Source organism: Euleptes europaea, chromosome 4 (genome assembly GCF_029931775.1).
Source record: "Euleptes europaea isolate rEulEur1 chromosome 4, rEulEur1.hap1, whole genome shotgun sequence".
In the NCBI taxonomy this organism is placed as follows: Eukaryota; Metazoa; Chordata; class Lepidosauria; order Squamata; family Sphaerodactylidae; genus Euleptes; species Euleptes europaea.
The window spans coordinates 106,114,671-106,128,216 of NC_079315.1; the positions used below are offsets into that span (position 1 = coordinate 106,114,671).

At 45.2% G+C, this 13,546-nt stretch overlaps 1 non-coding gene across 1 annotated transcript; it reads left to right on the plus strand.

The window, feature by feature from the left end:
* Positions 1-13,169: 13,169 nt before the first annotated feature.
* LOC130477182 (U1 spliceosomal RNA) lies at positions 13,170-13,336 on the plus strand. The gene has a single exon (XR_008933287.1). It is a non-coding gene; the product is annotated as a U1 spliceosomal RNA (small nuclear RNA).
* Positions 13,337-13,546: the final 210 nt, after the last annotated feature.

Genomic DNA, 13,546 nt, shown 5'->3' on the forward strand with positions numbered 1-13,546 from the left:
GGCTACAGAGCCGCGGCGATGGACGCACTACAACCACATCCTCCTGCTGTCCTCCCTTACATTCCATCACGGAATCAAGAGTGGATATATTTATGTTGCTGTGATTGACAATCTCCCTTTTTATGGCTTAACCAGGAAAGGGGGGGGAATTGACCTTTGGCTAACATCCAAGATAGCTTTATTATCTGATATATTTCCTCTCGGAGGACAACATCTAACTCTCATAAGGGGGTGGGTGGGATGGGCTTGGTAATCTAATACCCCCCCTTTTCGTGGCTGCTCTCATCTTAATGCAAATTCCAAAGTATGTTTCATTCTTAAAGGCGTTTCAAAGCGATATAGGCCCACAGGGAAATGTAATAGAATAGCATGGTCTCTCCCAGAAATGTATTAACCCTAAATCCCCTCCAACATCCACCTTAAGAATTTAATGTAACTACAAGCCTACTCAATGCGGGTTGAGCAGTATTGTGCAAACATTCCAGGTTCTGCTTAGGGTTGCCAAGAGGCCTGGGGGCGGGGAGAGAGAGTGGACTGGGAGAAGTTTTTCTCCCTCTCCCATAGTACTCCAACGCGAGGTCATCTGTTGAAGCTGGAGGGTGACAGATTCAAAACTCATAAAAGGAAGTATTTCTTCACACAATGCATCGTTAAATTGTGGAACTCCCTGCCCCAGGATGTGGTGATGGGTGCCAACTTGAAAGGCTTTAAGAGGGGAGTGGACATGTTCATGGAGGAAAGAGGTATTCATGGCTATTAGTTAAAATGGATACTAGTCATGATGCATACCTCTTCTCTCCAGGATCAGAGGAGCATGCCTATTGTATTAGGTGCTGTGGGACATAGGCAGGACGGTGCTGCTGCAGTCGTCTTGTTTGGGGGCTTCCTAGAGGCACCTGGTTGGCCACTGTGTGAACAGACTGCTGGACTAGATGGACCTTGGTCTGATCCAGCAGGGCCTTTCTTATGTTCTTATGCAGGGGAATGCTCAGCCACTTTAACAGAGACTTAATGGGATGTTATTTAACAGGTGATGTTATTTACCCTCCATGCCAGGAAAAGCTTCAGCTGCCCATTTCCACACATTAATCCTCTTTTAAAGGGACACTTCCCCCCCCCCACCTCGGCCTGTTGGCAACCCTCTTCTGCTTGTTATGAACCAATCAGATTGTTAGCTGGTGCTGTAATGTTTTCAGCGTGGAGCTTTATTGGTTGTGTAATATCACATGACTTTATAAAAGTCATTGCCAGCTAAAGGGTCTACCAAAGAGCAAAGCAACAGCAACTGGGGCAATTCCTCAGCGCTAGCCAACGATTAGGGTTGCCAACCTCCAGGTACTATCAAAAGAGAAACGATGTGCTGTACCAAAGGTTATACAAAATCACAGCTGCTGTGATTTTGCATAACCTCCAGGTAGTAGCTGGAGATCTCCTGCTATTACAACTGATCTCCAGCTGATAGAGATTGGTTCACGTGGGGAAAGTGGCCGCTTTGTCCATTGGACTCTATGGTATTGAAGTCCCTCCCCTCTCCAAACCCCGCCCTCCTCAAGGCTCCACCCCAAAAATCTCCCACCGGTGGTAAAGAGGGACCCAGCATCCCTACCAATAATACCAATATGACAGCTGCTCCTTCTCTATCTCCACATACAGCATAGGACACAGCGCTAATAGGCCCTGCAGTCATGCAGGAGGTCCTTCGTGGAAGTCCTCCTAGGCAGAAGATCTGCAACAGAAGCAGGCTTCCAATGCCCAGCCAGTGTTGATGCCCATATGGATATGAGAACCTGTGGTCTAGGAACCCTCTGGGTCAATTTTAAGACGTTGATGGTAAGAATTAAATTCTGTTATAAGTATAATTCATTTTTGTATCTATTTGGATATGTTTGGCAATAGATATTATGTTATGTATAAGTCTTTATTTTGCTTAGAAAATATTTACATGAAGACAGCATTCGACTGAAGAAGCACATGCGAAACGAATACCAAACCGGAGGTATCGTCTCGGCTTCCCTCGGCTTTCTTTGATATACCAAGTGTACCACGGAGACTCTTTACCACTTGCTAGTGGAATATTTTTTCCTAACTTGTCTGAGGGCAACTTGCCCATTATACACGTATTTTGCTTTGGGTGTACTTACCTTGAGTTGAATCTGAACATGCATGAAATAATGCTTTTCCTTTTTCAGTTATAAATATTATATAAATTGTCAAGTTCTTCAGAATTTTTTCGCATTAGTAATATTTACATTATTGTGAGCCTTCGTGCTGCTGTTTCCAAAACTGAGTTATTATCAGCATAGGTGTAGTGTTTGTTGCGAGTACCTAGAGGTTGGCAACCCTAACCCTACTGCTCATCCAGGCTCCACTGAACTGACCGGTAGCAGGGTTCTTTTTTAACGCAAACTGGAAATTTGTATCTCTTCCAGGGGCATTAGTTGTTGTCCCTATCTAGGACCTATGATTAGTCATATGCAGTGAGAGGTGGACTGAGGCCCTGGGCACATCTAGATTCTCCCTAGAGTTGCCAGGTCCCTCTTCGCCACCAGCAGGAGGTTTTTGGGGCGGAGCCTGAGGAGGGCGGGGTTTGGGGAGGGGAGGGACTTCAATGCCATGGAGTCCAATGGCCAAAGTGACCATTTTCTCCAGGTGAACTAATCTCTATCGACTGGAGATCAGTTGTAATAGCAGGAGATCTCCAGCTACTACCTGGAGGTTATGCAAAATCACAGCAGCTGTGATTTTGTATAACCTTTGGTACAGCACATCGTTTCTCTTTTGATAGTACCTGGAGGTTGGCAACCCTAATCGTTGGCCAGCACTGAGGAATTACCCCAGTTGCTGTTGCTTTGCTCTTTGGTAGACCCTTTAGCTGGCAGTGACTTTTATAAAGTCATGTGACATTACACAACCGGGTGAACTGATCTCTATCGACTGGAGATCAGTTGTAATAGTAGGAGATCTCCAGCTAGTACCTGGAGGTTGGCAACGCTAATTCTTTCTCATGCGAAAGATTGCTGAGTTTGGGCCAGTATGTCAAATCTTGGGTTGCTAAGGCTGCAGTCTTAAGAGCACTTTCCTGGAAGCAAGCCCCTTTGAATAAATCAGCACTTCTTGGTAGACCTACTTAGGCTTGCCCTGTTAAACGTACATGGCCAAATTATTTTGGGCCTCACTGTGACTAGTGTTTCATACTTTACTTTTGGTGCAAACATTCCCTGAGTGTTAAGTGCATGTATAGAAATAATCTATTAGCTTTCCTAAAAAAAATTCTCAAAGCAATGTTCAAAGATGTCTGATCTTCAGATCATTTTGATGTTTTCCACGCCAAAAAACTTCCATTTGAAAGAAGAAAGGATGCTGTCCACAAGGTAAGCAGCTTATCGATATTTTGTGGAGAACGAATTCGCTCTTCTTTCCACTGAAGACCACACAGCTTGCTTTCCTTATGGGCCAGAGAGGTGTAAAGAGGTGGGCCTTTGTGTCGACGGAACTCAGAACCTTCTTCTTACTTGTGGAGAGGATTATGTATATCACGTGTCCTGAAACATTAGAGGGGAATATCAAAGGGCTAGAAAATGGGATGCGGTCCAAGACTTCATCTCTGCTATTTAAAATAAGGCCCAGGGGACATCAGGACTTTGGGCGAGGACAGCTATAAACCTTGCATAATCTTTCTTCATCCATGGGACTCTGCACAAGGAACTTTACAGAGAAGCCCGTAATTGCAACCAGTTACAAAAGAAGGACATGGAAGGGTTTTTGTTATATTTTTATTGTATGCTGAGGATTCAAGATTCCAGTATTTCAATTGGGAGCCTTTGGGTCTCAGGCTGGGACCTAGCCAAATGACTAAAAAAAAAAAAAGCAACTTTGGGGATTACCGCATTATGTATTCCCAGCGATGCATTAAGAGTTTGAAAATGTTATAAAAAACATTGCTTTAAACGGGTTTTTGGATGCCACGGCTAAAAAATGGTTGCAAGAAGTCTTCACAGCTAAAGGGGCCAAACAAAGTGCAAACAGTATTTTTTATAACAGTTTCAAACTCTTAATACATCGCTGGGAATACATAGCAAGTGCAAACAGTATTTTTTATAACATTTTCAAACTCTTAATACATCGGTTCTTGTAGGTTATCCGGGCTGTGTGACCGTGGTCTTGGTATTTTCTTTCCTGACGTTTCACCAGCAGCTGTGACAGGCACCTTCAGAGGAGTAACACTGAAGGACTGTCCTTCAGTGTTACTCCTCTGAAGATGCCTGCCACAGCTGCTGGCGAAACGTCAGGAAAGAAAATACCAAGACTACGGTCACACAGCCCGGATAACCTACAAGAACCAATGAACTCTGACTGTGAAAGGCTTCGACAATATCTTAATACATCGCTGTGAATACATAATGCGGTAACCCCCACTGTGTGTTCAAGGAGCCAGAGGGGTGCAACATCAGTCCCTGCGATGGATGGGAACTCCACGGTGTAGGCTAAACCTAGCACAGGTAAAAGGACACTGTAGGCAACCCGGAGCTGGCAACCCTAAGGCCTTCAGAAGAGGATCTTAACTGGCCGGGAGGATAATACGGGTGGAGACGGTCCCTCAAATACATCAGACAATTGTTGTGTAGAGTTCCAGGTGCCGCTTCTGCCTTCAAGGCTTTCCTTTATAGTCTGTGTGCTTGTCTTGTCCCAAGTCTAGTCAATGTAGCCATTGTCAGTGAGGCTTACTCCAAGGGAAGTATGCATAAAATTTCAGACTACTGCTCTTTCAGCCTTTTACCATGCTCCTGAATAGATTTACTTGTAAGGAAGCCTTGCTCTGCTCATAGTTGGAAGAGGCCACCAGGGTCATCTAGTCCAACCCCCTACACAATGAGGAAATTCACCTCCCCTCCACACCCCCAATGACCCCTACTCCATGCCCAGAAGATGGCCAAGATAACCTCCCTCTCATCATCTGCTTAAGGTTAGAGAATCAGCATTGCTGACAGATGGCCATCTAACTTCTTAAAAACCTCCAGGGAAGGAGAGTTTACCACCTCCCTGTCCCACTGTGGAACAGCTCCAACTGTTAGTGGGATTTTTAATCCTAAACGTAATTATAGTCACTTACATTTTTTGTCTCTTGAATTTTTAAAGGAAACACTTTGCAGCATGCCTAGAAAATGGGTCTGTGAGACATCACAGAAGACACAATGGAAAAAAAAGAGTGGAGCGTGTACTGGGGAAAATGGCCAAAGGTAAGCAGTTTTAATCTCCCATTAACTAATTAATTACACCAATTAATTGATTAATACTCTCTCCTTAACAGAGGAGATAAGTAGGGTGAGTGGAGGTGGGATCAAATAGGAAATGTAGACAATGAACAGCAAAGGAGGCGGACTCTGTAGCTGGAGGTGGAAAGAGACGGGAGACGAAGGAGAGGGCAAGAGAGAGATTTCAAGCTACAAAGAAAATTATGGGAAGGAGGGAGTGCCTTAATTTCAGTTGCCATGAAAAACTGAGCACATTGTAAAAATGAATTCACACCAAAAAGGTTTAGTGCAGGGGTTTACTCTGACATATACCCCAGGGGATGGCCTAGTAGAAGAAGTGAACTGTTGGGATAATTGAGTTTAGTTGGTATACCTGTCATTACAATTGATCCCTATTAGATTTATAGCTTCAAGGGCACAGAGGCTGTCTTCAGAAGAATTTTATGCATGCAGTTTCCATTTTAGTTCCAATGTGATCAATGACAGTGCTGTGGATTCCTTATCTAATCCCTTTTTTATGGAACCTGTACTAGAGTAGTAAAGTGCTTGATTGATTAGAGCTGATCCATGGAATTCATGAGATAACAGCAAATGCTCTGCTTGGCATGGGAAGGGTTCCTTTCTCTGTATAGTGATGCACAAATAAATAAAATCCTTATGTTAGGGCAGGCTTGGATAATTTGTGACCCACCCAATAGAGTATAGTCCATTAGCCATGTATGGCGTGCTCATGGCTTCTTTCCAACGAGCTGCCTATTTTTGCTGCCTGCCCAGCACTACACAAGCAGAGGGATTGTCAAACACCCGGCAGTCCCCATTTCATGGTACAAAACTGGAATACTCTTATGCTACAATGTAACCTAAATAAGAATAGACAGCATAAGTCAAGATGTCTGTTTGTCTGTCTGTCTATCTATCTAATAGTACCTAAATCATAAAATATATGACAATTACATGTATTCTCAGACACAGTAATGAACAACCATACAACATATTCCATGGAAGTCTTTAGACTAACACATAGTATTTTCTTTATCTCTTGCAGGCGATGTGAGAAACGAATGCATCACAGGAAAAGGTGAGTAGAAATACAGTTGGACCATATGTCTTGAAGCTTGTGTTTCTTTCCTTATCTTTGCAGGTAACATACAGAAGACAGTATCTTTCCAAAGGAGAACCTTCAAAGAAGAGAAGACGGCCCGGCAGCCTCATTCAAGAGCCGTTTTGCATTGCTCAAAATGAGCTAGGCTTTTTCAATACTCCTTAAAAAAAAAAATTGTGATATTTAAAAATCTACTCCAGACCTATTGTGTTATGCTAGTAACATTGGATCACAAGTTGTGAAAATATTTATTATTTAGAAAAATAATATGCCACCACTCCAGAGACCTGCGCAAGGCAGCTTACAGACAACGAAACAAAGCTACGAAAAACAAGCCAACGCCATTAAAACAGCCCGGGCATAACAGCACAAAACACACACTGAGCAGCATAAAACATAGTTAAAATAATGCTCAGGCCACGAACAGACCATAAAATGCTTCAGATATAAAAACCCCTTAGTGGTGTAGAGGTTAAGAGCAGTGGTTTGGAGCGGAGGACTCTGATCTGGAGAACTGGGTTTGATTCCCCGCTCCTCCACATGAGCAGTAGAGGCTAATCTGGTGAACTGGATTTGTTTCCCGGCTCCTACACATGAAGCCAGCTGGGTGACCTTGGGCGAGTCACAGCTCTCTTAGAGCTCTCTCGACCTCACCTACCTCACAGGGTGTCTGTTGTCGGGAGGGGAAGGTGATTGTCAGCCGATTTGAGTCTCCCTTAAGTGGTAGAGAAAGTCAGCATATAAAAACCAACTCTTCTTCTTCTCAGTTAAAAGCCTGGGTAAAAGGCAATGTTTTAAACTGGCACTTAAAAGAAAGATAGGAGCAGGCAAGCATCAAGGGGAAAGGCATTCAAAAGGTGAGGCATCACCACTGAAAAGGTCCGGTCTCTGGTAGTCCTTGGGGGTCACCCATCTAAGTTCCAACCAGGGCCATCCCCACATAGCTTCTGAGATTTGACGAGATCAGGCTAGCCTGAGGCTATCCAGGTCAGGGCATATAATTCTCTACCAGCAGTTTAACACACCGTCAAAGGGGATCATGCGTATTCAGTCCTGTCAGAAACATGCTGATATGAATTAGTTAAAAATTTCTAGGAAATATAATGATGGTATCGTTTTACTCTGCTCTGGTTAGACCTCACCTAGGGTATTGTATTCAGTTTTGGGCACCACAATTTAAGAAGGATGTAGACAAGCTGGAAAGTGTCCAGAGAAGGGCAACAAAGATGGTGAGGGGTCTGGAGACCAAGCCCTGTGAGGAAAGGTTGAAGGAGCTGGGTATGTTTAGCTTGGAGAGGAGAAGTCTGAGAGGGGATATGATAAACATCTTCAAGTACTTGAAGGGCTGTCATATAGAGGAGGGTGCCGAGTTGTTTTCTGTTGCCCCAGAAGGTCAGAGTCAGACCAGAACCAACGGGAGTTTCCAGCTAAACATTAGCTCCTCGGGAGGTGGTGGGCTCTCCTTCCCTGGAGGGTTGAAAGCAGAGGCTAGATGGCCATCTGTCAGCAAAGCTGATTCTATTATCTTAGGCAGATCATGAGAGGGTGGGCAGGAAGGTTTGCATCAGTGTTTGACTATCGTGGCCCTTTCTTGCATGCCCAGGGTAGTGCCAATCGCCAATTTGGGGTCAGGAAGCAATTTTCAGCCAGGGATCCTGGAGGGTTTTTTTTGCCCTCTTCTGGGCGTGGAGTAGGGTCACTGGGGTGGGGGGAAGGGGGTTGTGGATTTTCTGCCTTGTGCAGGGGGTTGGGCTAGATGACCATGTTGGTCCCTTCCAATGCTATGATTCTATAATTAGACAAGGTGTAATTGAAAACATTACACTTTTATACATACCATTTACCTCTAGTGCACAAAGCTTGTTGTCATTACAGAGTTTGTTACAACCATTAACTGGACAAAATCTGACCTTTTGGCAGGGCACTGGGGATCTGTCAATACTCCAAATACTATTCTCTCTCTCTCTCTTTTTAATCTTCATGCAGAAGCCTAAATGCTGATTAGCTTGCAGGTTGCAAGTGATTTACTGGACGCAACAAGATTTAAGGCAAGCAATATGTGGGTGCTGGCAGAGCATTTGCAAGAGGAAGGTCGGATTAAACTGACCTTAAATAAGCAATAAGACAGAGACCAATATTTCATCACTCATGAATTAACCGACTGCAATTGCTCTGTAATGTCAAAAGGGCAGAACTATTTCTCTGACATTTACAAGACATTTTGCATGCATCTCTAGAAGCTACCTTAAAAGCCATTCTTGTATCAGTGATTCAAAAGCCGTATCCTTGGACTGCCTTACTGGAGATATTTTTTCTAAAAGATACTATATAATGATAGCGCTTTTAGGTTTTTACAGATTTTTCTTTGATATTCTGGAAAAGCAATTTGAAAAAGTCTCTCTCCAGTTGGCGCAATCACAAGTCTCCCAGAAGAGTTAATCAACCATCAATCAGAAAATCTTGTCTCATCTGTATCAGTCATTGTCTGTTTATAAAGCCTTACAAAGATTATATTACATTAGGCTCTGTCCTAAATATGCTTGTGCTAAGCACATTACTGACCTCAGATTAGTCCAAATGAATGGCTCCAACATATTAATAAATGGTTCCAAAATAAATGGATGAAAAAGGAAATACAGTCATGAGTCATTCCTTTTGAGTTTATGTATGCTCAAGAGTGGTTTTCTTCTCCCCGTACAAGATAATGGGATGGAAGAAATGGCCTTGAAAGACCTGTTTTTGAACATATGAACAACCGCTGTGGCGGCTATTTCTTTCCCTTCCCTGGAGTTATGTGAAGAATAATCCTATGAATAAAAAGTAGGCAGGCAGGACCTGCGTTCGATCCCGACAGAAGTTGGTTTCCGGTAGCCGGCTCAAGGTTGACTCAGCCTTCCATCCTTCCGAGGTCAGTAAAATGAGTACCCAGCTCGATGACTGGGGAAGGCAATGACAAACCACCCCGTAAACATAGTCTGCCTAGTAAACGTCGGGATGGGTCAGCTCTGCCCCCGGGAATGCCCCCATTTGATACCAGTGCGAGCCCTTGCACCGGGAAAACGCTGCTGGGAAGGCAGCGCTGGTACCTGAGCCTCGTGCTGCCATGCTTCTCCCCAGCCGGCGTAAGTCGCCCTGCACCACTGTTAGTGCCCACTTAGCTGGTACAAGTGGCACTAAACGCCAGCGCAGGGGTCACACTGGCTCCTATCCCCTTTCAGCCCCCTCCTGTTAGGATTGCTCTGCCACTCTGTATGTAGGGCATCAAGCAAAATTAATCTCCAGCATTGTTAATATAAGGACTATTATAATGTCCCCATTGCTCAGGGCCTGGCCTTTTAAGGGACCTGTATGCCATTTCATTTGATGTCAAAGAAACATTTGGCCAACCATGGGCTATGATGCCTTCAACTGGATGGGTTCTGTATTTTTGCTTCTTGTTCCCAGCATGGGTGCAACCTGTTAACTGGCCACACCCTGTGCCTGATGAAATCATCAAAGCATCTATAGGGTGCTGATAGGCCTTCAGATAACATGGTGTGAATGGGTGTAATTGTGTTTCCTAATGTCTGCTTAATTCTTCCCTGAAGCAAAAAAAACACTCCTGGCTTTCCTGCACCTCATTCGAGCATGAGGTGCTTCAGAAGAGCCCAGAACGCACCATCTTCCAGCGTGGTGTAGTGGTTAAGAGCAGTGGTTTGGAGCGGTGGACTCTGATCTGAAGAACCGGGTTTGATTCCCCACTCCTCCACATGAGCAGCGGAGGCTAATCTGGTGAACTGGATTTGTTCCCCCACTCCTACACACGAAGCCAGCTGGGTGACCTTGGGCTACTCACATTGTCTCAGCCCCACCTACCTCACAGGGTGTTTGTTGTGGGGAGGGGAAAGAAAGGTGGTTGTAAGCCAGTTTGAGACTCCCTTAAGTGGTAGAGAAAGTCGGCATATAAAAACCAACTCTTCTTCTTCATCATCTTTGTGAATTCAGAAAATGCCCGTATAGTGTTCTCCATCATAGGAGAACACTTTGTTTGGAACCTTCCACCTGTTTGTGACTGGCCACTGGTCCCATGGCAGTAGGGTTGCCAAGTCCCTCTTCGCCACTGGCGGGAGGTTGTGGGGGGCGGAGCCTGAGCAGGGCAGGGTTTGGGGAGGGACTTAAATGCCATAGAGTCCAATTGCCAAAGTGGCCATTTTCTCCAGGTGAACTGATCTCTATTGGCTGGAGATCAGTTGTAATACCAGATCTCCATCTAGTACCTGGAGGTTGGCAACCCTACCTGTGTTCATGTGTAGCTGGCAGCCATTTGTGGTGGTGCCATTACTCAAAATTCCTAAAAGGCCCACAGGTTCAACATGATTAGAGGTACATGCCTTAAGATCACGGCCTGAAAGATGCTCTTTTATCCCCTCCTCTTTTATTTTTTAGCCTGAGGAACATCTAGTTTGTCTAATTTAAAAGTTTTTGAATTCCACCAAACTGGGAAACATGAACACCGTGTTCTGTTATTTTGGTTGGTCTTAATAAAACGAATTGCAGCCCTACACATGTTCAGGCAGGAGTAAGCACTACTGAATGCAAATGGATTTACTACCATTTAGAGATGCACAGGATTGCAGCCTTAACAGGTGTACCCTGAGGAGAAAGCTCAGAGAGTGGTAACCCAAGACTAGGGAGCTCCTGAAGACGCCTCCCAACGGCCTAGGGAATACTCTGCTGTGTTCTTTGGTTTGCCTTTTAATACGCTAAATTGCAAACTGCCTTGAGGGTTTTGGCTGTCAGTTCGAATATAAATGCAGCGAATAATTAACTAACAAAGGCACTAATTTTCCATATACCCTTCAGTGATGCAGGGCTCGAATCAAGGTCCTCCAGTTCACCTTGGCTCCTGAGCAATTCTACCTGGCCTTCTCAAATCTTACGACATTTGAATCAAGATAGTGTATGAAGTGTGCCAATAGTTTCAATGGTAAGGAGACTTGTTTTTGACAATTATGAGACAGTCAAGATTTCCCCCTTAGGCTCTTGCATGAGATGTCCTGAGCATGTATAAGTGCATGCACACTCCTCATGTGCCATTGCTGGTTGGTTGCACCACCTTTATTATCGAGCTTGACCATCCAGGGTTGGCATGTGATAAAATACACCGACAAAGAACAGAGTGGTTCCCACGGGCACCTGGCCATTTCTGCTCTTGTTCCACACAGGCCAAGAAGCCGAGGAAGCGGTTCTCAAGCAAGGCCCTCTGGTAAGAATCTTCTATAACTTGGCAAGCTTGTAAATACTACCAGCTCCATTTGTCCATCCATGATACAAATTAATTACCATTTAGAAAGCTACCACCAGCAATCACTTGTTCAGCTGAAAGCTTTCCTCAGTAGATGCTGATCAGTTTGAAAGTATATATCATGATGATGGCCAGCCCACCTCTGGAAATACAGCTGGCCCCAATGATATATAAAGTAGAGCAGTGAGGCATGATTTTAAGAAGAGCAGTTAGTTGAGGAGCACTGAACCCTTCCCCTCCCTGCAACACCCCTCCTTTCAACCTCTGCCCCTCGTACTTTTCCTCCCAGATGGGCTCTCTTCTCACACCAGAGCCTGGGAGAGAAATACCATGTACTGCAAGAAGGGAAGCTGCAAGAAACACTCCCAATGACCCTTATCTTCATGTGATCTTTTGCCAGCATGGCGTAGTGGTTAAGAGCAGTGGTTTGGAGCGGCGGAGTCTAATCTGGAGAACCGGGTTTGATTCCCCACTCCTCCACATGAGCGGCGGCCGCTAATCTGGTGAATCAGGTTGGTTTCCCCACTCCTTCACATGAAGCCAGCTAGGTGACCTTGGGCTAGTCGCAGCTCTTAGAGCTCTCTCAGCCCCACCTACCTCACAGGGTGTCTGTTGTGGGGAGGGGAAGGGAAGGTGATTGTAAGCCGGTTTGATTCTTCCTTAAGTGGTAGAGAAAGTTGGCATATAAAAAACAACTCTTCTTCTTTGCAGACCCTTGCCACCTGCTTCATAAGTGATTGAGACAGACTTTCATTTTTAAAACATAAGTTTATTACCATCACATCCGGTTTGCTACTGAAAATCTTGTCCCTGCATCTGCTGTATACCTAGAGTCTTCCTTGTGTGTCCCCTTCCCCCTCTTCTTGAGACTGATTCCGTGGTTATGAACTTGGTTTTTTCTCACCGTCTTACTTTTGAACTTCCTTTCTTACCTATGGCTGCATCCACTTGGGGAGGATTCTCCATTTCCCTGGGTTCCCTTACTTAAAAATACTTTGTTGCTGAAAACCGCTAACCATCATTTTAGCCTTCAGCAAGTCGCAATCTTGCGTCTTGCCTCAATGTTGATGGCTGCTGACTGTAAAAATTGCAATATCTGTTAAGTGCAATAAAGTGCGATAAAACGAGGTGTGCCTGGATAACAATCGTTCGCCACAATCTATGACTTCCTCTGAATTCCCATGTTATAGAATGATAGTAATTACCATTTTTTTAAAAAGCCCTCTGGTGGAACAGAGGGGGAAATGGCAACTGAGGAGGGGCCCTGTGGGGACCTAGGGGGTGTGGCTCATGCAAATGAGGCAGGGCCAGTGCCCAGCTTTGGGTGAACTAAAGGGGGAGGACAGCTGCAGCGTGGGGCACTGCTCCTTCTCTGTGGGTTCAGAGGTGAGAAACAGGAGCCAGGGTGGTTCCTGGCGCCTGGCCTCTGGTCTGCTTCGCTTTGAGGAGAGTGGAAATGTCCAAGGCCGGGCCACCATAAGCTCAGAGGAAGTGCGGAGAACTGCATGGCCAGCGAGAGGGAGAGCTCCTCATACTTACCTGGCAGGGGAGATTCTCCTGCGATCACCAAGGCGGGACTCCCAGGGTGAGGCTCATCCATTGCACTTTGGGTGTGCTGACCCCTGCGATTTCCCCAAATGTGGGAAACTCGACTGCATTATTTCTGGTAGTGGGGGACTGCGTGCGCGCTCTCCCCTGATCCTCTCTTTGTGACAAAGACAGATAGAAAGGGAAACAGATGCGGGGACAACAATGCGGCACCCCTTAAGGTTCTGTCATGGAGCCCCGTGGTGCAGACTAGTAAGCTGCAGTACTGCAGTCCAACCTCTGCTCATGATCTGAGTTCGGTCCCAACGGGAAGTTGGTTTCAGGTACCCGGCTCAAGGTTGACTCAGCCTTCCATCCTTC